General features: G+C 44.9%; 1 protein-coding gene and 1 pseudogene across 3 annotated transcripts in view; both read right to left on the reverse strand.

Moving 5' to 3' along the window:
• OXR1 (oxidation resistance 1) overlaps positions 1 to 17,825 on the reverse strand; it is a 459,178-nt gene extending 441,353 nt beyond the window's left edge. For all 3 annotated transcript variants that reach the window (XM_075549367.1, XM_075549368.1, XM_075549365.1), the window contains exon 1: positions 17,645 to 17,825. The gene's annotated coding sequence lies outside the window, so the exon portion shown is untranslated. The remainder of the gene's footprint in view (positions 1 to 17,644) is intronic.
• Positions 17,826 to 21,365: 3,540 nt separating this feature from the next.
• Positions 21,366 to 21,468, reverse strand: LOC142449452 (U5 spliceosomal RNA; annotated as a pseudogene).
• Between the last annotated feature and the right edge of the window lie 1,146 nt (positions 21,469 to 22,614).

Consider the following 22,614-nt stretch of genomic DNA (forward strand, 5'->3'; position numbering starts at 1 on the left):
AGTGTGTGTGTGTGTGTGTGTATGTGTGTAATAAACATGTAAATTTACTTTTAAATGTCTGAGCATTTTACTATAAGTGCATGGAATTTATAAACCAATTTAGGATACCTACCTAAAATACTTAAAAATACTAAGACATCTCAATAGATCTGTTTTAAAGTTTTCAGTGTAAAGTCTTATTGAGATTTCATACTTTTCATGCTAAAGCAGATGGTATTTAATGGTCATCGCTGTTTTGCTAAGTCTACAGAAAGAAAGCTGACTTCTGTACCCTGACCATGTAGCCTGTGATCTTGAAGAATTTATTTGTTAGTTTAGGGACTTTTTCTATGTAGAGTGTATGTTTGGTTGTTTTTTTTTTCCTTAGAAGATGGTCACTTTGTCTATTAATAAAGATAACTTTATTTCAAATACATACACCTTGTATTTTATTTCTTGCTTTACAGAACTGAGGACAACCTGAGGACAAAGGTGAATGTAAGTACTGAGAGTGGACAGCCTTCCCGAGCCAGACTTTCAGCAACAAATACGACTTCAACTATAGGTTTTTCCATAGATAATCTTGTTCAGGTTGAGAAAGATGCCCTTTCTCTTCCTAGTTTTCTGACTTTAATTGTGAACAGAATGATGTTGCGTTCTGTCAAGTTTATTTTTTTTTTCGTCTATTAATGAGGCATTCGAATTTACTGATTTTCAACTGCTGAGTCAGTTTTATCTGCCTGGAATAAATCTCACTTATCATGAAGTATGATTCTTTTTATATATCGGTGTGTTCAACTGGCTGACATTTTGCTAAGGATTTTATTTGATTTAACTTTGCAGTTTGTTTTTCTTGTCATTTATTTTCCTGATTTTGGTAGCGGGAGAATGATGGCTTCATCGAGTGCTTTGGGTAACATATCTGCCTCTAGAATTTTCTGGAAGAGCTTGTGTAGTGTTGGTATTATTTCTTCTTTAGGGGTTGTTTCTTTTCCATCTAATTTCTTATCATAGAAACTTAGATTGCAGATCTGAGGATTTTCCACTTTCTTCAATTAGCATTATAAATATTCCTCCGAGAACTCCTTTAATTGTATTCCACAAATTCTGGCATATATTTTATTTCCACTTTCATTCCATTAAAAGAGTTAGCAATTTACCTTGAGATACTATCTTTGACTCCTGTGTTATATAGAATTGCATTTCATTCCCAAATAGCGGTATTTGGGATAGTTCCATGTATTCGGTTATAGTTCTTTCCAGATTATAGTGGTCACAGAACAAACTTTGATGACTTTTTTTCTTGATTTAGTGTGCTTTCTTGGTAGATCCATGCACATCTGAATTCCTGATCATTATTCTTATTCTCAGCTGTCTCTTGCTTGCTGTTAGGAGCCCTTGTGGCATAGTGGTTACAAGTTGGGCTGCTTACTTGAAGGTCAGCAGTTCAAACCCACCGCCGGCTCCCTGGGACATTCTAGTCTGGTAAAGAGTAACAGTCTCAGAACCTCACCGGGGCAGTGAGTCCTACAGGGTCACTATAAGTTGGCATTGACTCGATGGTGGTGAGTTCTGAGTATTTGGTGACGGGCTTGCAATAGGGATAAAAAGGTCTAGTTGGTTCTTTGGGTTCAGTCTCTGTCTTAGGCCCAGTTTATTTGAACCTTGGGCAGGTATCTGCTCAGCTTTCATGACTCTTGCCTTCCCATGGCAACCGAAATATGTTCTATATCTGTTACAGACTCACACTAAGTATGGGTGCTGGACCCTGGCACAATAACATTGCATGCGCCCGCCCCAGGAGAATGAGACTGAGGCATCACTGATGAGAAGAATCTGGGCTTCCTCTGGACTCTGAAGGGGGGCTTTCTCTGGTCAACTACCCTGTCCTTAAATATTCTGCTGATCACCAAGCAGAGGCCAGCAGGGCAGAGCTAGACCAAAGAAGAATGAGATGACTGCAGGGTGGGGGAGGATAGAAACAATGGAGAAAATTTTTCATAGATGTAGTTGACATTTACTCTCACAATCTAAAAACCAGCTTTGTGAGCCAACAAAGGTCGGGTTGATTTTAAAGAGCAGTTCAGAAAGAACTACACCATACCAGGGCACTGTAGTCAAAAGAAGCCATATTTACATGAACATGCTTCTCTTTCTATGGGCCAATGGCTATTCTTGTGAACCAACAGGGAAGAGAGGAGGCAGACTAGATGCTCCAGGAGTTACCCTGCACAGAGCCCCTGCAGCAGCAAGGACGGGCACCCAACGGAGCTGTGGGAGGAACTTCGATGCTTTGACAATGTCATACCGTGTTTTTGAAATTTAACTATATGTGTTAAGAAAAGTTTTGTGTTACGTCTTAATATTAAAAACAACAACAACAGAAACCCTATCCATTAGAAAATGTAAAGTTAGCAGTGGATAAAATGAAGACAAGAAAGGTTTGGCATCTGAAGCCTGTTCTTTATTAAATAGACAGATACATACATACTGTGGTTACTCTCAGCTCCTGAATCATGCACAACAGGGTCAGGGCTTTGGGGTCCACGGGGTTTCACTGGCTGACTCTCAGTAGATCACCAGGCCTTTCTTGCTATATACAGAAAATGGTCAACAAAACAAACAAAACCTAGATCCAAAGTGGAAGATTCGCCTCGTCGGAGTCATCAGACTGAAAGGTATAGACGAGAAATCCCTTCCGTGGAGTTCAGCGCATGCCCACATGCCTCCCCCCATCATCTTGGACAGCCCTGGTCGCAGCACCCCGCGCGTGAGCAGTTATTGCTACAGCCAAAGGCAACGTTCGCCCAGCCCCTTCTCAGTCTCAACATGGACATCAGAGTAAGTCACAGAGTTTTGCTACAAATCATTGACACCTTCACTACGCAAAAAATATCCACACGAGGAGCTATTGCTTCACAAAACACCCGCCAACTATGTCTGTACGTGAAGCGGTGTTTCCAGCTCTCTAACTCTTGCCGAAAGATGTCTGCTCTTTCAGTGGAGACCGCGCCCGAACAGCAACTTCAGGACCCTACAGGGACTCAAATGTCTCTTCTTCTAACATGTTCTCTGGGTTTGGGGAACAAACAGAAGTCTGAAGGGTCAAGAGCAGGGCTCTAGGGCAGATGACATAAGATTTCCCAACAACATTCTCACAGGACAGCTCTGCTACCTCAAAGACAAGCAGGTGCATTATGGGAAGAGAAGCCTCTGCACAGCTTCCTTGGCATTTTTGTCTGCAATGCAGTTTTTCAAACCTCCCCTAATACTTCACCCCCCTGTGCTTATCCCGTGCATGTCAGAAACATTCATCAAGCCTATGTCCCATGTTCCTGCCGAGGGCGTCTCAAAACAGACCCATCCATCCTGAGCTGATGGCTCTACTCTGCAATGACTTGGCCCACTAGATCTTCCTGTTACTGTTTTGATGGGACTTTGTATTTTTAAGGCATCCCAAGAAGACAAGCGTGTTACTGAAAGAATTTACCTGCAGCCCCTCACTGACTACAGTGATATTCATGTATGAACTGGAACCCTAGTAGCAGCACATGCTGGCTCACCCTCATGGAAAAGGAAGTCTTCAGGAGGAAGGGTATTCCTAAAAACGGCTGCCCTCAACCTACACTTCAACTTCCTATGTGCTATAAAAGACACAGAGGGAGGAGTGTTCTATGAGCAGGATGAGTCCAGTTAACTAGGGACAAGAAGAAAGGGTATAGATGAGTACAGTGGGCTGATAAGTACTCCAGGGGAATTATGCAAACACACACTACACAGCAGTCTCTGATTCAACAAAAATTCATTCGACAAAGTTATTCAACATGTGTTTTGAACCGATACTGTGCTGGATTGGCTTGTTCTTCATCAGGGCCATGTACCTCTAAAATATTTATCAAAATAATAGCTAAATACAATGTCATGCGCACTCTTCTCCCCCTGCACAGAATACTGTACTGAAGGCTCAATCTGGGGATATCAGTGTCCTGTGTGCCCATGACACTGTGAACATGAAAGAGACCTTGGGCAGTTGTTTAAGCTCCCTAATCATTCAAAACTCTCTTCAACATCATCCATGACAAAGTTACTTAGATTCTGCTTGACTACTTCCAGAGAGAGGTATCTCACTAACTCCCAAAGCAGCTCATCCCTCTCATGAATGACTCGTGAATGATTATAAGGATGTTCTTAATCAGTGAGGGAACATCTGTCTCCTGGAAATTCCCAGCCACAGGTCCCAGTTCTCTCCAGGACTCCCTCTACCATCCTCTGAAATCCAGGGGTTCAGATTACGTTTACCCTAAACTTCTCCTTGCCAGGTCTATTACTTATAGTTTAAGGAGACACCTGTTTCTCCAGTAGCTCTCCAGTGGACACAGGATCAACTGGAAGAGGGATCTAAAGCTAGACATGATACTTCCAGGTTTTATAGACCGGGGATCCCTTGCATGACAGGACTGCTCCATTGTGATCCACAAGGTTTTTTCCTTGGCTGATTTTATAAAGTAGATCACCAGGCCTGGGTCCTAAAACACAAAACTAACTTTTAAATGAAATTGTTTAATCAGTCTCCTTTAACATATGTTCACATTGTTTACCGGGAGTATTTATCTGACCATTATCAGGCCTGCCAAATTCGATCGTGTCGCTTCCTCCAATACATCCTCCAGTACTATTAACCAAAGCCCAAGCCCCTCCCTGTGGAGCCACTCCCAGCCCATGGCAACCCATGTGTCACAAAGCCAATGCCGCGTAGATTTATGGAAACAAATCAACAAATTACCAGGTCTTTCTTCCACCACCACTCGTGTATGCGAATTGCCAAATCTTTAAGCTAGCACCACCCACTGCCACAAAGTCAATTCCAACTCATCTGACCCTCTCAGACAGTAGAGAGCTACCACTCTGGGATTGCCAAGACCATAAGATCATTACGTAGGAGATAGTTTCACCTTTTTCCTAAGGACCAGCTTGGTGTGTTCAAACTGCTGACATTGTGGTCAGTAGCCCAAAGTGTAATCCACTCTTCCATCTAGCCCTAACTGTTCTCATTGTAAGGAGCCCATGTGGTGCTGTCGATTAAGCATTAGACCGTTAACCACAGGTCGGTGGTTTAAACTCACCTGCTGCTCTGAAGAAAGATCGAGCTAACTGCTCCTGTCAAGATTGACAGCCTCTGAAATCCTATGTAGGGCGGCTCAGTGTTGGAATAGACTCGGTAGTATGGGTTTTATTCTCACTGTACCCTAGCAAGCCTAGCAAGGCAGAGATTTCATGCTGGGCAGCTAATTAGCAGAGGTGTGGCAGTTGGCTTCCACAGGGAGGACAACCCTGGACATCTGATGGGCCTTTCTATTCTGTTCTCGAGGGTCACTATGCATCAGAGTAGATTCATCAGGCAACAGGCGTGCGTTTGGATGATCAGATGTTTGCTCACATTTCTAGATAGATACTCTTTAGCTGGTACAAGGAGTCCTTGTAGTCCAGTAAGTGCTGGATTCTCACGACAGTGGTCAGTGGTTTGAACCCATCACCTGCTCCTCAGGGAAAAGATGAGATTGTCTGCTCCCATAATGATCACAGCCCTATTCCACAGGGTCTCTCTGTGTCAGAATTGACTCAATGGCAGTGTTTGACTTTGTTTGTAGATAACACATTCTGGTTTGGTTTAATTTTACAGCTGTTGTTACTTTTTCCTTTTGTAATTCAGTAGGATTGACATGTGTTACTTCTTCTTGAATCCATGTGTCAGGCAACAGTTGAAGAGGCTGGCCAGAACTGCGTAACATCCTTTGGGTTAAGTCTTCAGGCCCAGTGAGATTGTGTATCAAGACGCCCTGCTCTTCCCTGACTCTTAACTCAAGTTAATACTCATTTCCTCACATTCTCATAATTCTAGAACTGAGTCAGCTGAGCAGTGCTGCCTCGGGTGGCTTCGGCTTTACCGCCTGCGTCTCAGAGCCCAGCAGAGGTGCTGGGTGCCTGTCTTTCTGAAATCACACTCTTCTGCATTTCCTTCAGTTCCGTGAATGCCGCCCTCACCATCCAAGTTCTCTTTTTTGCTGAAACTAACCCGCATCCATTTCTGCTTTCAAACAATGAAGAAATGCTGAAAAATTGCAATATTGAAGTTTGAGCTTTGCTCTGTTTCCTTGCATGCCATAGTTGGACTTATCCCTGTTAGAAGGCTCTATGGAAATTTCGTCGTAACTCCATTTCCTTTCACAAAATAATTCAGATGGAGCACTTGAGATGTATGAACAAGGGGGCTTTAAAAATCTGGGGAAATTTTTTATCACGTACTTCTATTTTCCAAGAACTTTTTGAAGTCCCCCTCTTATTGCTGTTTTGTATGTCTCTATACTTCCGTCTAAGAGGAAACTGATAGAAAACTTAAAGGAATGAATGCATGGGGTCAAATTCCGTATGAACAATCTTTTTCATTCTCACTTTCTGTAATGATTAATGCTACATGACAAACTTAGCTAGGTTACGATGTAGCAGATTGTGGTCTGAAATGAGCGGTCAATCTGCTGAACGTCAGTTTTCTTGAAGATGTGGCTTGCATACAACCAACTGTCCAGCTCTCTCCAGCCTGCATCCAACTTACCATCTGCCGAGCTCTGCTTCTTGGGAAAGAGCTAGCAGCTTACCTACTCATTTGGGAATTTGCCCACATCCCATCAGCCAGCAGCCAGGTGTCTGACTTGCTAACTGGAGTTCCTCGGCCCCTTCAACCACTTGAGTCAGGAGAAGCCTCCCGCCTGATGCCTGGCCCCCCAAATCTAGGACTTACCAGCCTTCATAACTGCATGAGCTGTTTCTTTGAAATAAATATTTTTTCTATATATGTATTGGTTTGTTTGATCTTTTCAAGAATTTTGCTCCTCTAGAAACTCACTGTAAGAAACTACCATCAAGGGCAGCAAAGGCACTTTATGAACTTCAATTATAAAAAGGTATTTCCCCATAATATTTTGTCAGAAGCCTGATATATACTTCACTTTTTGAAATGAAAAACATGAGGGAGTTTCAAAAAGTTCATGGAAAAACTCCATTATCTTTCATTTCTGTTTTCAGGAACTTCTTGAAGCACACTCATATATAACATACCGTATATACTCATGTATAGGCAGAGTTTTTCAGTAGTTTTCTGTGGTAAAATCAGGTGTCTAGGCTGATATTAGAGTTGGCTTATATTCGAGTATATATGGTAATCAGCAAGGAGGTCTCTACATGATTGAAATCACCACACCCTAGACTTTGCTAAGATGTTCCAGCATTCTTTTACTCCCCTTGTTTCCCTCATATTTCAGAGAATTAAAAACTGCAGTTTAATTGTTTACATGGTGTGTTAGTCTCGGTTGACTAGAGAAACAAATTCAGACACTCACATGTGTGTAAGAGAGAACTTTATATCAAAGAGCAATTGTATATTAAGAAAGCATCCCAGCCCAGTCCCGATCATTTCCATAAGTCTGATACTAGCCCATATGTCCAATACCAATCTATAAATTCCTCCTCAGACTCACGAAACACAAGCAGCGACCCCAAATGCAGGAAGGTCACAGGCCTGTGGGTGGAAAGTCTTAGGCATCCAGTGGTGGTGGAAGCATCTCGGCGCTGGCGTGGTTCTCCATGTTGTTTCTCCAGCTTCAGGGCCTTGGCTGCCATCAGTGTGTGTCCATATGGCTAGTCAACAGGAATGTCTCCCAGGGAGAGGAATGTGTATCTGGCCTCCAGTGAGCTATTTATCTCCTTCACACCTCCAAATGAGGTCATCAACTGTGAGCTGATTGACAGGCTAAACTCCACCCCTTCACAAGTTGACAGGAGATTATGTAACTATCACACTGGGTGGTTTTACACCTTCTCAGCTATACACTCCACAACCTGATTGCTGATTTGAATATTAAAAGCTTGGTTGCAAAGAGCTAAGAGTGTCACTTGAATGATACTTTAGTTGTGCAAAAGAGCACTTTCCACTAACTTAGCCACTTTAAGAATTCTCATTGTGAATAGCTTAAACAGATTACGAATGCATTTTTAAAATATTTTCATCATGCCAGAATATTCCCTCCCTAAATTCAACGAGGGAAGAGCCAATGGCTACCCAAAAAGGGCAGCTCACTTGTGATGCATGGACTGTATTTTTTTAGTAGTCTGTAAACTAGCTTTAAAAATGCAGATATGTACATTTATTTTCCCATGTGGAACAATTTAGATGAATGAACACAAAACATTTCTTACTCAAAGATTTTCATCCTGCTTGTGAACAATCCTTGTTAAATGTGCGATGTGTGTTTGCAATATCTTATCACTCTGATCTGTACAGAGAATTAAAAATAGACTCTTTAGTCCATTCATAGCTGTTAATGTAAAATGTAAGGCTGTTTTTACCATAGAGAACTACTACATTGAAGAGACCTATGGGGCAAGAGTCTGAGTACGTATTGTGGAATTTTATTTTTACAAAAATACAAACATTATGCCAAATAATCTGTCTGGAATATTGTTAGGCCTACGCGTATCAGTTTGCAAACATAAAGAATTGTTTGTTGCATACATGTCATAACCTTAATGCCTGTTACCATTTGGTCTCTGGCTGTCAGGAAGCTCCCCCAGGAACCAAGGCATGAAACACTGGATATCACATGATAACATATGGGCAGATGCTCCATACATTTCTCAGAACACAATTACTCTAGAAACAAGTATGCAATGCAAAACTTTAATAATTTTAAAATGCTATCAAATGCATTTTATAACAAGCCACAATGCCTAGTTTCTATAAAACCAGTTCCAGTGATGTGTAGTAGAAGTAGAAATGAACGTGTATTAGTTTTATTTACTTTATGAAAATTCAGATCCATCATAGGATTAGATAGTCACTAATGGAAAAGAAAGAATTCTTGGGTTTCACCTTGATTCAAATGATACAGAACTGTAACTCCCAGACTTCCGTTTGGAGCCAACGATATAGAAGTTATGATGCCCCTCCCTTTACTGGTTGTCTGGCCAGCACCAGGACGCAGTTCTGCAGAGTAGCACGCCTCTCCAAGCCAGCATTCCACTCTTCTGACTACTGGTTGAGTAATAGTTATGACTTAGACACAACCAGTGAGGTTGAGAAAGAAGTTCTTGGAATTTCTGCAAAGAACACCTTTCTCTTTCCTGGGCAAAATGGAGACACGTGTTGGTGTTGTGGGCTCAGTGTTGTATTGTAACCACAACTTCTGCAGTTCAATCCCAATAGCTGCTACAAGGAAGAAAAACGAAGGTCCCATATAGATTATATTCTCAGAAACCCAATGAAGCAGTTTTGCTCTATTCTGTAAGGCCACTATGAGTTGGAATCGACTCTCCGGCAGTGGGTTTGATTTGGGGTTTGCTCCAGGGTGATCATGGGGTATGAAATGCTTCCGGCAGCCACCCGAGGACTCTAAAGGGAGAACTTCTCAAGAAAGGAACTAACACGTAGGAAGTTAAGCTAAGAAATGGCAAGATAAAAATAAGAACTGGTCACATGATTTGAGCCCTGAACGCAGACCTACCGGGAGTCAAATACAGGCCCCTCCTCGACTTATTTAAGGAGCCCTAGTGGCACTGTGGGTTAGAGGTTAGCCTACTCATCCCAACTTTGTCCATTCAAAACCCCCAGCCACTCCAAAGGAGAAAGACGGGGCTGACTGCTCGCGTAAAGATTCACTGTCGCGGAAGCACTATACGGGCTTGGTATCAGTCAACCTTTTCTGATAAGTTTGCAGGTTTTTGCTTTTCGTTTCTGATTTTCCACTTGTTAGTATAAATCATGAAGCCTCTCAAGCAGTTGAGCGATGGTTTTGTGTTTCTTGACAGTAAAATAATCTGAACTCATGGACAAAGGGAGGGTTCTAAGAATCTACTGTGATTTTTATTGGATAATCCCATGTAGTTATCACAAGCCTAAGTGTTCAGGCCACCCACTGAAAAATGGGAACTTGAATCCAAGCTTGTCTGATCCGAAATGGAAAGTTCTTTTAAAGATGTCTTCAGTCCTGGTTTTCAAATGTGATTTATTTTTGTTCCATTAGTTCAACTGATTATAAATCGGTCCTTGTAAATAAGACAACATACATAAGATACTTTGCAACACATGACAGGTTTTATATTTTTATTATTGCCAAAGCTCTTCAAGAATTCACAACATCAATAGCACCAAATTATTATTTTTTACAGCAAAGCTACAAACTTAATAGCATAAGCATCAACAAAGCCCAAGCTTCACTTTGCTGATCATCAGAGATTACCTAGTTATAGGGCATTCGTTATCTGTTGTTGCACTTTTTAATTTCTTTCAAATGCATAGGACAATTGGCCACTTCTCTTTAACTGAAGCCCATTTTAAGTTCAAAATTCAAAGAGAAAAAAAAATGTTGTCATGGAGTTGATGATTGGTGGGATCCATGGAAGAAAGAGAGGACGCAGGGCAAGCCACAGGGGGATCTGACAACATCACTTGTTTAAGTTGTTGCAAAATGCAAAAATTATGATCAGATATGTAAGTTCCCACCTAATTCATTATGAAAAGGTTTAAAATAAACAAAAAATTAAATCCCAGCAGAAAACAGAAGCACAACTAGCATCCCTAATTAATAAGCAACTTCCCACTAAAAATATTTACTATCATCCTAAAACAAACCACCAAGAAATAAAAGGCTCCATTTCACAGATGAGAAAATTAAAGTTCTGTGAAATTAAAGTAAATAAATCAACACAGGAAAGTCACGAAACTACTAAGTAGGGCTACCAGAATTCAACCAGAAGGTCCATGACCCTCAATCATCTGCTATACTTCTTTCCTTGTAAATGAATGATTAGTATCGGAGATCATCAGTGAGTGAGTCTTTTCCAAATCCATCAATTGCTTCTCAAACCTGGTCAGAACACATTAATGAAGATGAAATTATTCAAAAGAGCCTTCATCGTCTAGAATGCCAAGCTCTATGTTCTGGATCTGTGGAACTTCTGACCAGTCCCAGCCACTGTTGAGTCCTTGAGCCAACCAGAAGGCCATCAGCACCCACCGCTGTGCTCCCGATACCAACAGCATTTCCGCTTCACCTTCTTCCGCACAAGATGGAGAAGGCATGGGGTCGGCCATATTAGCCTAGGATTCGTATTCCAAACCACACCACAAACTGGCCATACCAAAGAGAGAAGAGAACCTGTATTTATCAAGAAGGCTGAAAGGTTCCAACAAAGAGCTGGGCTCTTTCTATCTGAAGATGAATCAGCATTTGCAAACTAAAGCAAAACCTTCAACAAGCAAGGTTCCCTTTTCATTCTTTGCAATTGCTAGTTTCAAATTAAGCTCAAATTAAATCAGAAACTGCACCTCTCTTTTGATTTTGATACAGCATACATTTCAAAATGTAATTTTGTTGCTTTCCTCGTTGAGAATTCAGTTCGGGCAATGAATATTGCTGTTGCTGTTTGTTGTTGGGTGTCATGGAGTCAGTCCCAGTTCATAGCAGCCCTTTGTTCAACAGAACTAAACCCTGGGCCATTTTCCCAAGTGTTAGGTACTCTGTCAATGCAGCTCCTAGAGCAGGGGTTCTCAACCTGTGGGTTGCGACCCCTCTGGGGTCCGACGACCCTTTCACGGGGGTCGCCTAGTACATCCTGCATATCAGCCGTGTACATGACAATTCCTCACAGTAGCAAAATGACAGTGATGAAGTAGCAATGAAAATAATTTGATGGTTGGGAGTCACACAACATGAGGCACTGTAGGAAAGGGTCACAGCATTAGGAAGGTAGAGAACCGCGGTTCTCTTTTCTGCTGTCCCTCCATTTTGCTAAGCATGATAACCTTTTCCTGGACTAATCTCTTCGGATACCACGTCCGAAGTGAGACAGGCTTGCCATCCTTGCTTTCAGGGGCCTTCTGGCTACACTTTTCCCAAGCCAGATGTGCTGATTCTTCTGGCAGAGCAGTGCACTTTCAACACTGCTCACCAAACCATAACTCAGACGCATCAGTCGTTCAGTGGGCAGCGTATAGTTTTAGAGGAAATCCAGGTCTCCAATACCCACCTGTCCAGCGGAGACAATAACGGCCCGAGCCACAGTGACCGGCAAGACTGTTATGCATAACAGGAGCTGCCATATAATTTCAGCCCCACATCCCTCAAATAAATGTACGCTGAGGGTAGTATCTCAGACCCAACAGTCAAAAAGTGCTCCACACCCAATTCTGTATGCATTTTTTCTGGTTTTGCTATGGTTAGTTGCCATCACGTTGATTTCAACTCATGGTGAGCCACGTATGCAGAGAAGAACTCCGTCTGGGGCTGTCACGGCTGTGGCCTTTCAGAAATAGATCACCAGGCCTGTCTTCCGAGGTGCTTCTGGTTGGGTTCAGTGGCTAACCTTCCTGCTAAAAGTTGAGTGCTTGCTAGTCATCTGGCATATTCAACTTCCAAACATGTGTGATCAGAGCCCGTGCTATAGACACCATTAAGGCAGACTGAATTTGAACACTCTTAACTATCACTACTGGCCCTCATCAGTGATGGCGATCGGAGGTTTAAAAGGCACATGTATTCACTCAACGAGCCTCTGCTTTGCTCAGATGGCAAATGAACGCAATAGCCATTTCCAAGGGGAGAGATGGGGCCACAAAGACGGGCCCCCTTCATGTCCAATCTCACACATTCTTCGCTGAACTACACAGAAACCCTGAACCATTGCCCATTTTAGTAGCTTCTCCCGCCTTCTGCGTTTCAGTAATTGCGTACTTACATCAGGTTACATCTCTGTGATTGCGCCACATTTAATGAAAACGAATACCCATCTTGTGCTCCTTTTTATAACTAATTACTTTGACTGAACTTGGTTCTGTGAGCTGATTGTAATGAACAAAGCAGCCTGGGGTTACAAATGTATATGCAAAAGCATCCCCGGTCTGGAACAGCACCTGGTCCTGATATGGATGTATATCAATTGAGTCAAATCCGGTTTCTGGAGTTTCATAGCCCAACTGACAGGTAGACTAACACCAGCACAGCCAAGAGAAAGCCACATACTGAAGTTCTGTTTTTCTCAGCTCTTTCCCCAGCAGTTCCCTTGGGGGAAAGATGCCTTCCTAACAAGGCTGTGCAATTGGACATACAGTTGAACACAGCAATGCAGCAGAGGTCCAAGCAGAGAAACTGAGGATACCTTTATGGAAAGCAAGATTCCGCTTCTCTTTTATCCGAGAGAGCCACAGCTCTCCCTCTGACCTGGAAGCAGGAGGGAGCTGTTTGTGTCTGTACCCACAGGAGGCAGGGAGGGTGGCTTAGTGCCCCAGAGACCTAGAAGTATGGAGCCTCTGCTGTTGCAGGAATCTCTAGGGAGCAGTAATGGCCAAGGATGGAGAGAATGGTTATTAGAACAAGAAGGGAAGTAAGCAGCCCTAATGATAATCCACTCTGAAAGGATTCTGGAACAAACAAACCAAGAATCAAAAACAAAATAAACTCAATAAATAAATGATAATGGAAGGGAGGAGTGGTAGAAATATGACCAAATCCTTGCTCGAACCCTTGTTCTTCACTGTCAGAATGATAAAGTGATCACCTGCTGGTGAACAGGAGATGCAGGAACCGTTAGCAGATCTCATTACATTAATGAGTAAAGTGGTTGTCCGTCCTTTCTAGACAATGCATTGTGCTACCAACAGGAAAGGTATGTTGTTTCTCACTATATGCCAAGATGTCAATTTGAAATAGAAACTAAATACAGGAAAATTATACGGGATTCTCACCTGCCTGTGTAGATATCTACAAATCCTAAGGTTTCATTTTGGAATGTCTCATCAAGCTTCTAATAAATAGTTACATAATATTTTTTTCTGATTCGGTCTGAACCTTCTTCAAATAAAGAACTTAAGGAGCTGTCATTTTAATCAATAATTAAAATAAATCTAATTTAAAAATAAAACCATTTACAATAGTGCAACAAAACAAATATTGCAGAAGAGTTTTAACATCTCATTAAAGACATTCACTCAGTTCACATGAAAAGCACCAATAATTTGTCATATTTAAACATTATTCTATTTCACAATACCCAATCCCCACCCAGAGCACCCCCCAAAAAAGTTCATAAGTAAGATACAAACAGTATGGGAGCAGCATTTCTCAATATTTCTTTTATTATTTTTAAGTAGTATAAGAAACAATGCTATAGAGTATAATCCCCTTTTAGACATTCCTGATTTATTTTAGAATTTGTTTTTTAAATCTGAAAAAAAAGTTCTTTTGAAAGGAAAACTTCAATTTCCTTAAAAGATGTGTCTTTTAAAAATATTTAAATGTAGAACATCACATTGTAAAAATTTTTTAATATTAATTACTCTTCATTTTCAGTAAAGCTTTTGAGAACATTCTATAAAGAGTAACTTTACTCTTTGGTCTTTTTCTCATTTCTTAAATTCAATGCTGCTCACATTTTGGACTAGACAATTCTTTGCTGTGGGGCTGTCCTGTGAATTATAGATTATTTAGCAACATACTTGACTTCTACCTAAGAGACACCGATGGCACATCAGCCCCACCTCATCAAATTGTGGCAACCAAAATACATCTCCAAGCACTCTCCATGTTTGTCATCCAGCCTCCTCATTCATCTTCAAATAATTCTTGAAGCAAGAGAAAGGTTTATCCCCTTTCAATTTGATTAAACATCTCTAAACTCTCATTCTTCTCCATCACATCTTTATTTTATTTTTTAATTCCTTTATCCAGGAGCACAAAGATGCCAATGATTATGGGTAATACAGATGGCTAAGTCCAGGACCACTCAGACCAAAGTAAGGAGCCCACCCAAGGGTGGGTGTTCGGGAAGACAGATCTGTTGAGCTACTTCCCAAAAGCCACATCCTCATGGAGCAGTGCTCCTCGGAACCCCAGGGGCTGTCGGGAATGGCAGAAGCAATAGACAACAGCCAAGACTTTGGGAACTGTCTTGCATTTCAAGTGCAGCAGGAGGTGAGATTTTGCTCAGCAATTCCCATTTAATGAAGCATGAATCAACATTGACTCGATGGCAGTGAGTTTGGCTTTTATTCACGAAGGTTTCACTTCCTCTCACTAATAAACGTCTGCAGGTGCCTAAGACAGGTTGTATTTGGCACTACAATCCACTTGTGGTGCCCTTCCTCCTCCCAGTGCCCCAAGCCGAAAGCAGAGGCGAACATATCAGGTTTTATTTTTTTGTGAACAGTATTTTTGAGCAGAATCGATTCAAGGCCTGAGATAATCACATTTTTGGTTTGTTTTTATCTTTACCACATGCTCTACAATCATCAATGGGAAAAACCGTAGTAAGAGAAACACAAAAAAAGACATCATTTTTTGCAGACTGTCCATCTTACAGATGTCCAGAAAAATGAACCTAGGTCACAGGATATATATCCACAATTGCACTACTGGAAACTGGGCCGGCCACTGTCACGGGGAAAGAGGCAGAAAACTGGCCTCAAGAAGCAGCTGTCTCTCCAGGAGCGGGCCAGCCTGGAGCAAGCCATCCTGTTCCACTGCAGGGCCCTAAGTGCCTGAGTCAGCCTCTTGAGCTGCACAATCTCAGAAACCAAGACCATCACTGGGGCAGAGTGGGTGTACAGCAGGTGTGGGCACATAAGAGGTCCCGTTTGTGCTTCCCCTTCTCGGTTTCTAGATGAGGCTTCCTTCTCATGTGCCCAACGATACCGTCTCGCAAAACGCGGTACCACGAGGGAACACAGCAAGTGGCTAGAGTCTGGAGGCTGCACAGGGCGACACCAGTGCCAGCCCTCCCGTTTCCCTTGTAGATGCTGCTGCTTCCCAGTCTTTCTGGCTGGTGAAATATGCGCTGGTCCTTACATGAAGCGTTGTGAGTGAGGACCACTAGCGTATTGATTCCTAACGAGGTTATTCTAACTCAGTCTACTGTCTTCCTTTTAAAATTACATTGGGGGGGGGGAACAGAGAACACCCTAGGACCCAAGTGGAGAGACCTACTGAGTCTCTCCCAGGGATGTTCACTGTGTCCAGTGTCTCCCCGCCCCCGGTCCTATCCACTGGGCAGCCTCAGGAGTCCGCAAGGCGGGCATCAGGCATCATCTGCTGGGTCAGCAGTTAGAACCAAGGGCCTCCCTAGAGACACCTTAGGGAGGATCCTCAGATTCTGAGGGGCCCTCTGACTGCAGTGGCCCCCGGAACTAACTCCTGAAGAGGGAGTCTGCGGTGGAAGCAGCCCAGAACCGCTGCATCCCCGGGGTACTGAATCAGAGGGCAAATTAGCGTCAGCTGTGGCGGTTGCAGGCCCAGGAGAGGTGAGAGGAGCATCAGTGGGCTGGACAGTAGAGAATGTAACCCTGGGGGGTGGGGCACAGGAGACATGGGGAAGCTTGTTCCCCTTAATCCTCTGCCATGCTGCCTGTGGAGCTGGGGGTCTCCCTCGGATTGGAAGCTGACTGCAGCAGCGCATGTGACCCCCAGCCTGTGACACCCAAGCACACACACCCTGCTGCGAGTTGCACACCACACTTCAGCTTGACTTCCAGGTCCAAACCAGCGCGCCCAAGGGGCTCGCGAGACCAAGGGTCCAGTGGCCCGGAACGCAGTCCCCCACCCCATTCCGACCCCATTCAAACCTACATTCCACCCCAGGGGAAGACCGGAGGAGTCTCCCTGAAAAATGACTAGCTTCTCTGCTCCCCACACCGTCCAATTCTACCAGCTCTCCTACAGCTAGAGGCGGGGTGGCCAAGCCAGGTGCAGACGCCTGCAGTGCAAGCAGACTTCACAGAGTCGCTAAGACAGCCTTACTTGGGGGGCGCTCGGTGGCCCTGCGCCCTGTTCCCGAGCCTCTGGGCCCCCCCAGCAGCTCCATGCCTGGACTCCATCCCCGCACTCTCCTCCTCCTCACCCAAATCCCTGGTCGATTTTCCAGCTGGCACTTCCTGGGCACTTTCTGCATCCATCGCACCTCCTCTCTCCTGCGGGTCCCCATCTGTGGCTCCACAAACCCAAGCTCTCGGCCCTGTACTCCTTCTACCCTCATTCTGGATCCAAATGATCCGGATTAACACCCCCCCACCCCCAACCCCACTGTCCCTTCCACCGGCGCCCCTTTGCTGCTGTTCAAATCGGCTTCCCACGCGCCCCACTTTCCATCCATCTTCCCTCCCGCTGCTCCGGCTAGGACGCGCTTGCCCTCCGCTCTGCTCCCACACGGCGAGCTCACGCCGCGAGGACACCCCGCTTTCCCTGCGAGCCTTCCCGGCCGGGCACACGCGCCCCAAGCCCCACCACCCTGCAGCAGCCAGCAGCCCGCCGGCCTCCCCTGCTGGCTGCGCGGTCCTGCCGGCTCCCGCGGTCCGCCCCTCGGCGCCGGCCCCGGCTCCCCAGCTCGCCGCCAGCTTGGCCGGACCTACTGCTCGAGCATCCCGGGGTCAGCCGCTTCCCGCCGGGCCGAGCGGCTCCGACAGGCGCTGAGCCCCGGGGCGGGCGCTCCGGGACCCCCGGGCCGAGCGGCTCCGACAGGCGCTGAGCCCCGGGGCGGGCGCTCCGGGACCCCAGCCGCGCTCCAGCCCGACGCGGCTCCCCCGGGCGCCAAGCCCCCGCCCCACCGCCCAGCCTCCCGGCAAACTTACTTGCGGGTCGCCAGGAGGGGCTGCGGCGGCGGCGGCGGGCCTGCGGGCGAGGGCGCCCCTCTCGGCGGGGCGGGGCGGCGCGGGCGCTGCGCTGCGCTCCTGCGGCCGGGCGGCGACCGGGCTCAGCCTGACGCAGCCGGGCTCCGCTGCCGCCGCCGCCGCCGCCGAGGCTGCCGCGCGCTCGCAGACATGCTCAGTCCCCCGAGCGGTCCGCGTGGACGCTACCAAAGGCGAGCGGCCGCGGGGGAGGCTGCCGGGAGCGGGCCGCGCGGCACGGCGCGGCGGGAGCTACCACCGCCGACCGAGGGGGTGCGGCGCGCCTCTAAAAATAGCTCCTGCGGACGCCCGGGGCGCGGCGCGGCCCCGCCGCCTCTGCCGGGGAATGTGCGCTCGCGGCGGCGGCGGGGACCGCGGGCACGTCCTGCTCGGCCCGGCCGCCGGGCTCAGTCCGCTTGGGGCGCTCTCGCAAAGCACCCGCTGGTCTCGCCCTCATCCTGAGCCGTCGCCCCAAGAAACGGGGCACGGTTGGATTAAGCTGTTGATCAAGCTGCTGGGCCACAATGACATTGCCTCTACCTTGGGGATGGATGTTTTAATGCAAAAAGGGGATGGAAGGCGACAACTGACAGCCCAGGGAAGGGATGCCAAGGGTACAGGGTGGGAAAGGGGCTGGGGTATATTTCTAGTCCGGGCATCTGCAACTCCTCCTTTCTACGGAAACACCCACCCACCTCTATCTTGATGATTTTGTTTTTCTTCATGTAACTCGAAGACATTCAGGTGGCACCGTGGCTAAAGTATGTGGTTGTTAAGCAACAGGTCCGCAGTTCGAATCCTGCAGCTACAGACAGGTCATAGTCTCTGTCTCAGAAAGATTGCAACCATGCAAACTCTGGGGCAGATGTGCAAACTCTGGGGCAGATGTACTCTGTCCTATAGGATTCCTGTGAGCTGGAATGAAGGGGTTGATGGACTTCTACTATGAAGTTACCTTCTCAGAAACCCACAGGGGCAGTTCTACCCAGTCTTATAATAGTCACTATGGGTCATAATCTACAATGGCAATTAGTTTGTATTTTAGGATCTCTCTGAACTACAGAAAAATTTCTCCAACCTCCTACCATCTTCGAAAGCCAAGCTTTAAATTACAAAAGGCAAAGTGTGCAGGTGGGGATTGGTGTCATTCTGACATGTGGCCTACATTCTGGCTCCTTTGTGACCCTCGGGAGTGAGGGGATTGTTCGGGTCTAATCAGGAAGCTGGCAAAAGTCTCCTCCAGGACAGGTCAGTTCAAGACCACAAAGAGACCCCGAAGACTACCCCACACTTTAGGGACTCTTAGCTGGTGGGTTACTGCCATCTTCGATGTATCTGACCGGTGGTGCTGGAGAAGAATATTGAAAACACCACGGACTGCTAAAAGGACAATATATATATATACCACAGTGAATATATATATACCATAGTGAATGAGGGGGGAAGTGCAGAGTGGAGACCCAAAGCCCATTTTTCGGCCACTGGAGATCGCCTCACAGAGGGGTTTAGGAGAGGAGATGGGTCAATCAGGGTGCGATGTGGTACCGATGAAGAATACAGCTTTCCCCCAGATCCTGGATGCTTCCTCCCCCCAACTACCATGACCCGAATTCTACCTTGCAGGACTGGATAGGGCAGAGGTTGTACACTGTTGCATATAGGAGCTGGAGACACCCGGAATCCAGGGTGGATGATACCTTCAGGACCAGGGGTGTGAGGGGCGATGCTGGGAGAGTGGAGGGTGAGTGGGTTGGAAAGGGGGAACTGTTTACAAGGATCTACATGTGACCTCCTCCCTGGGATTCAGACGGCAGAGAAGGCGGGGAAGGGAGACTCCGGATAGGGCAAGATATGACAAAAGAACAATCTATAAATTATCAAGGGCTCATGAGGGAAGGGGGAGCAAGGAGGGAGGGGAAAAAAGAGGACCTGATGCAAAGGGCTTAAGTGGAGAGCAAATGCTTTGAAAATGATTAGGGCAAAGAATGTCCAGATGTGCTTTATACAATTGATGTATGTATATAAATGGATTATGATAAGAGTTGTATGAGCCCCTAATAAAATGTTAAAAAAAAACAACAAAAGAAAAGCCACAAAAAAAGGACAAACCATCTGTCTTGGAAGAAGTATGGACTGAATGCTCGTTAGAGGCAAGGAGGGCAAGACTTCCTCTTATATTCTTTGAACATACTGTCAGGAGACACGATTTGCTGGAGAAGGAAGGACATCATGCTTGGCAAAGTGGAGGGCAGGGAAGAAGAGGAAGGCACTCAATGAGATGGATTGACAGCATGGCTGCATCAATAGGCTCAAACAGGGAAATGGCTAGGATGGCTCAGGACCCGTTACTGTTTCGTTCCACTGTTGCTATGGGCTGAACTGACTCAATGACACCTCACACCACCACCACCATTCTTGGTCCCAATTGGGCATTTTACCTAAAATCAGATGTTTTACAATTAATCCATGACTTATCATAGAGTTCAATACAGATGACTCAGGCATAGCTTGGTTCTGAGATAAACTAAATAATCTAGTTTTTGTTTTGTTTTCATTATTGCCTTTTATTATCAGTATCTCAAGAAATCAAATCTTTGGAGTTAGAACCAGTACATCTCAGAATAATATGAGCCAATTATACACTGCAGCATTGTATACAGTACTAAATAGTTTGTTAACAGTTATCCAGTTAATTCTAACCCATTTCCACCCCATGTACAGTGGAAGGAAACACTGCCCAGTCCTGTGCCATCCTCAGAAACACATCCCAACATCTTTTTCTTAGTGTCTTGGATTTTAGCACACTGGAGTTACTTGAGGCTCCAATGCAGATAATGGCGCCGGATAGAACCCATCAGCTCTGGTTTCTGAGTTCCAGTGCTCTGCTGTATTCACAGCTACTGAGTTATATTACTTAGGTTATCATCCTAGTTTTAAATATGATCCACAAATTAAGACTCACCAATCACAGGGTAAAACAACAAAGGTAAGAAATATTTGAAAAAGTTTGCTACAAAGGAACTTCAAGGCAAGCTGTATGTGGACCAATGACAGCTAGTTGGCTCTGCATTAAGCTGCCGATCATGAGGTCAGTGGTTTGAAGACCCCCAGGTACTCCAGTCTTTCAACTGTTTCCAGGATTGGAAAGCCAAAGGGGCAGTTCTTCTTTGTCCTCTAGGGACACTACCAGTTAGAATCGATCAGATGGCAGCAGCTTTTTCTTTTTGGTGTGGGCAGCTGTGCGATAATTACAAAGACTACATGTTGGATCCTGCAGCGCCAGAACCCAGCTTGAGAAGAGTGGGAAATAAGGAAGAAAATGTTAAAGACGCATGGGTGGAAGGTGCGAGGACAATTTAGAGTATAGCGAACCTAAGATTTCATAGCAATTTTCATAAATATTTTAAAGACCTAAATTTTTCTCCTTCGAATTATGCAGCAGTCAACATGTCAGGACACATTTTAATATATTATGTACATGTAACTACATCTATATATTTAATATGTGATAACAAATATGGATTATGGATAATTCATGTTAATGTGTCAGAGATGATGTTGACTCCAAGCTCCTTTTTAAGAAAAATTCTAATTTTTCTCTGAAGTTTCTGTGCACAGGTGGAGTTTTGCCATCTTATAACACTACTGGAACGCTTCCATTTTCTTTTCTTTTTTCCTTTTCTTTTTTTCTTCAAAAAATTGGTTGCAAGACTCGTATTTGTTTCCCTCCATGGAAATCTTTAGTAAAAGGCGAAAGATTTATATGATTTGAGAAGAAAACAGAGTGTGTGTGTGTGTGTATATATATATTTCAATCTCCCCTCACCCTGCCCCTTTTACTCTCATTCCATTCTAAAGACCAGGGCAGGTATTTAACTCTAATAAAGTCTGTTAATTAAAACCCATTTTCTTAAAAGAGTTTCAACCCCAACAGACTCATTTGGGATTTCAGAACATTTGAAACTCTATTGTTTATATCAGGCTTACCACCGGTCAGTGGATTCCGACTCATAGCAACCCCATGCCACAGAGTGAAGCTTCTCTTGTGGGTCTGGGGTTCCACCTCTCCAGGGGAGCAGAAAGCCTCACCTTTGTCTTGGAAAGTGGCTGATGAACTTGAATAGCTGACCTTTTGGTTAGCAGTCAAACACAAAACCTACTATGCCAGCAGGGATCTTTGTTTACTGGTCAGTAACTCATTTCTGGCCCCTTTTAAGATCACAAATGGGAGCTGTCTTCCATTCAATTACAAATAAAAGTGAAGTGATAGCAGGTGGGAAATTCCAAGTTCATGTACTTTTCACTCTTCAAGTATGCTTTGCATCAAAGTACACCATGTGACATATAACTTCACTTAAATGTTTAAGACAACACAAACAACTTCAAATAAAGCCAGCGTGCACTTCCTCTCTCTAAGGCTAGCTAACACTACCTTAAAATATCCTGACTTATGATGGAAAGAGTAGTCACTGGCTTATGTTCTTTATCTCAAAAACTAGAGCTAATAGGAGAAAACTGATGCCTTTTTTTTTTTTTAATCAGCAGGTCAACTATACCCACGAGCAAGTCTAACATTCGAGGCACTGAAGAGCAGTGGGCAGTGTAATATGTGTCACTCGATGCCAGCCAGTCAGTATGACTCATAGCAACCTGAGAGGACGGGGTAGAACCTCCCCTGTGGGGGTCTGAGACGAACTCTTCACAGGAGCAGAAAGCCTCATATTTCTCCCGGATGGTTAGAGAAAGGGGGAAAAGCGCACTGCCATTGTCTGCATTTGGATTCATAAGGACCGTATACAGAGCTCCTCTGACTGTAGATCTTAATGGAAGAAAATTGCCCTATTTTTCTCCTGCAGAGCAGCTGGGGGACTTGATCTGACAAGCTGGTAGTTAGCAATCCAACACTTCCTGGACAACACCACCTACATACTCAT

This window comes from Tenrec ecaudatus, chromosome 5, assembly GCF_050624435.1.
Source record: "Tenrec ecaudatus isolate mTenEca1 chromosome 5, mTenEca1.hap1, whole genome shotgun sequence".
Lineage (NCBI taxonomy): Eukaryota > Metazoa > Chordata > Mammalia > Afrosoricida > Tenrecidae > Tenrec > Tenrec ecaudatus.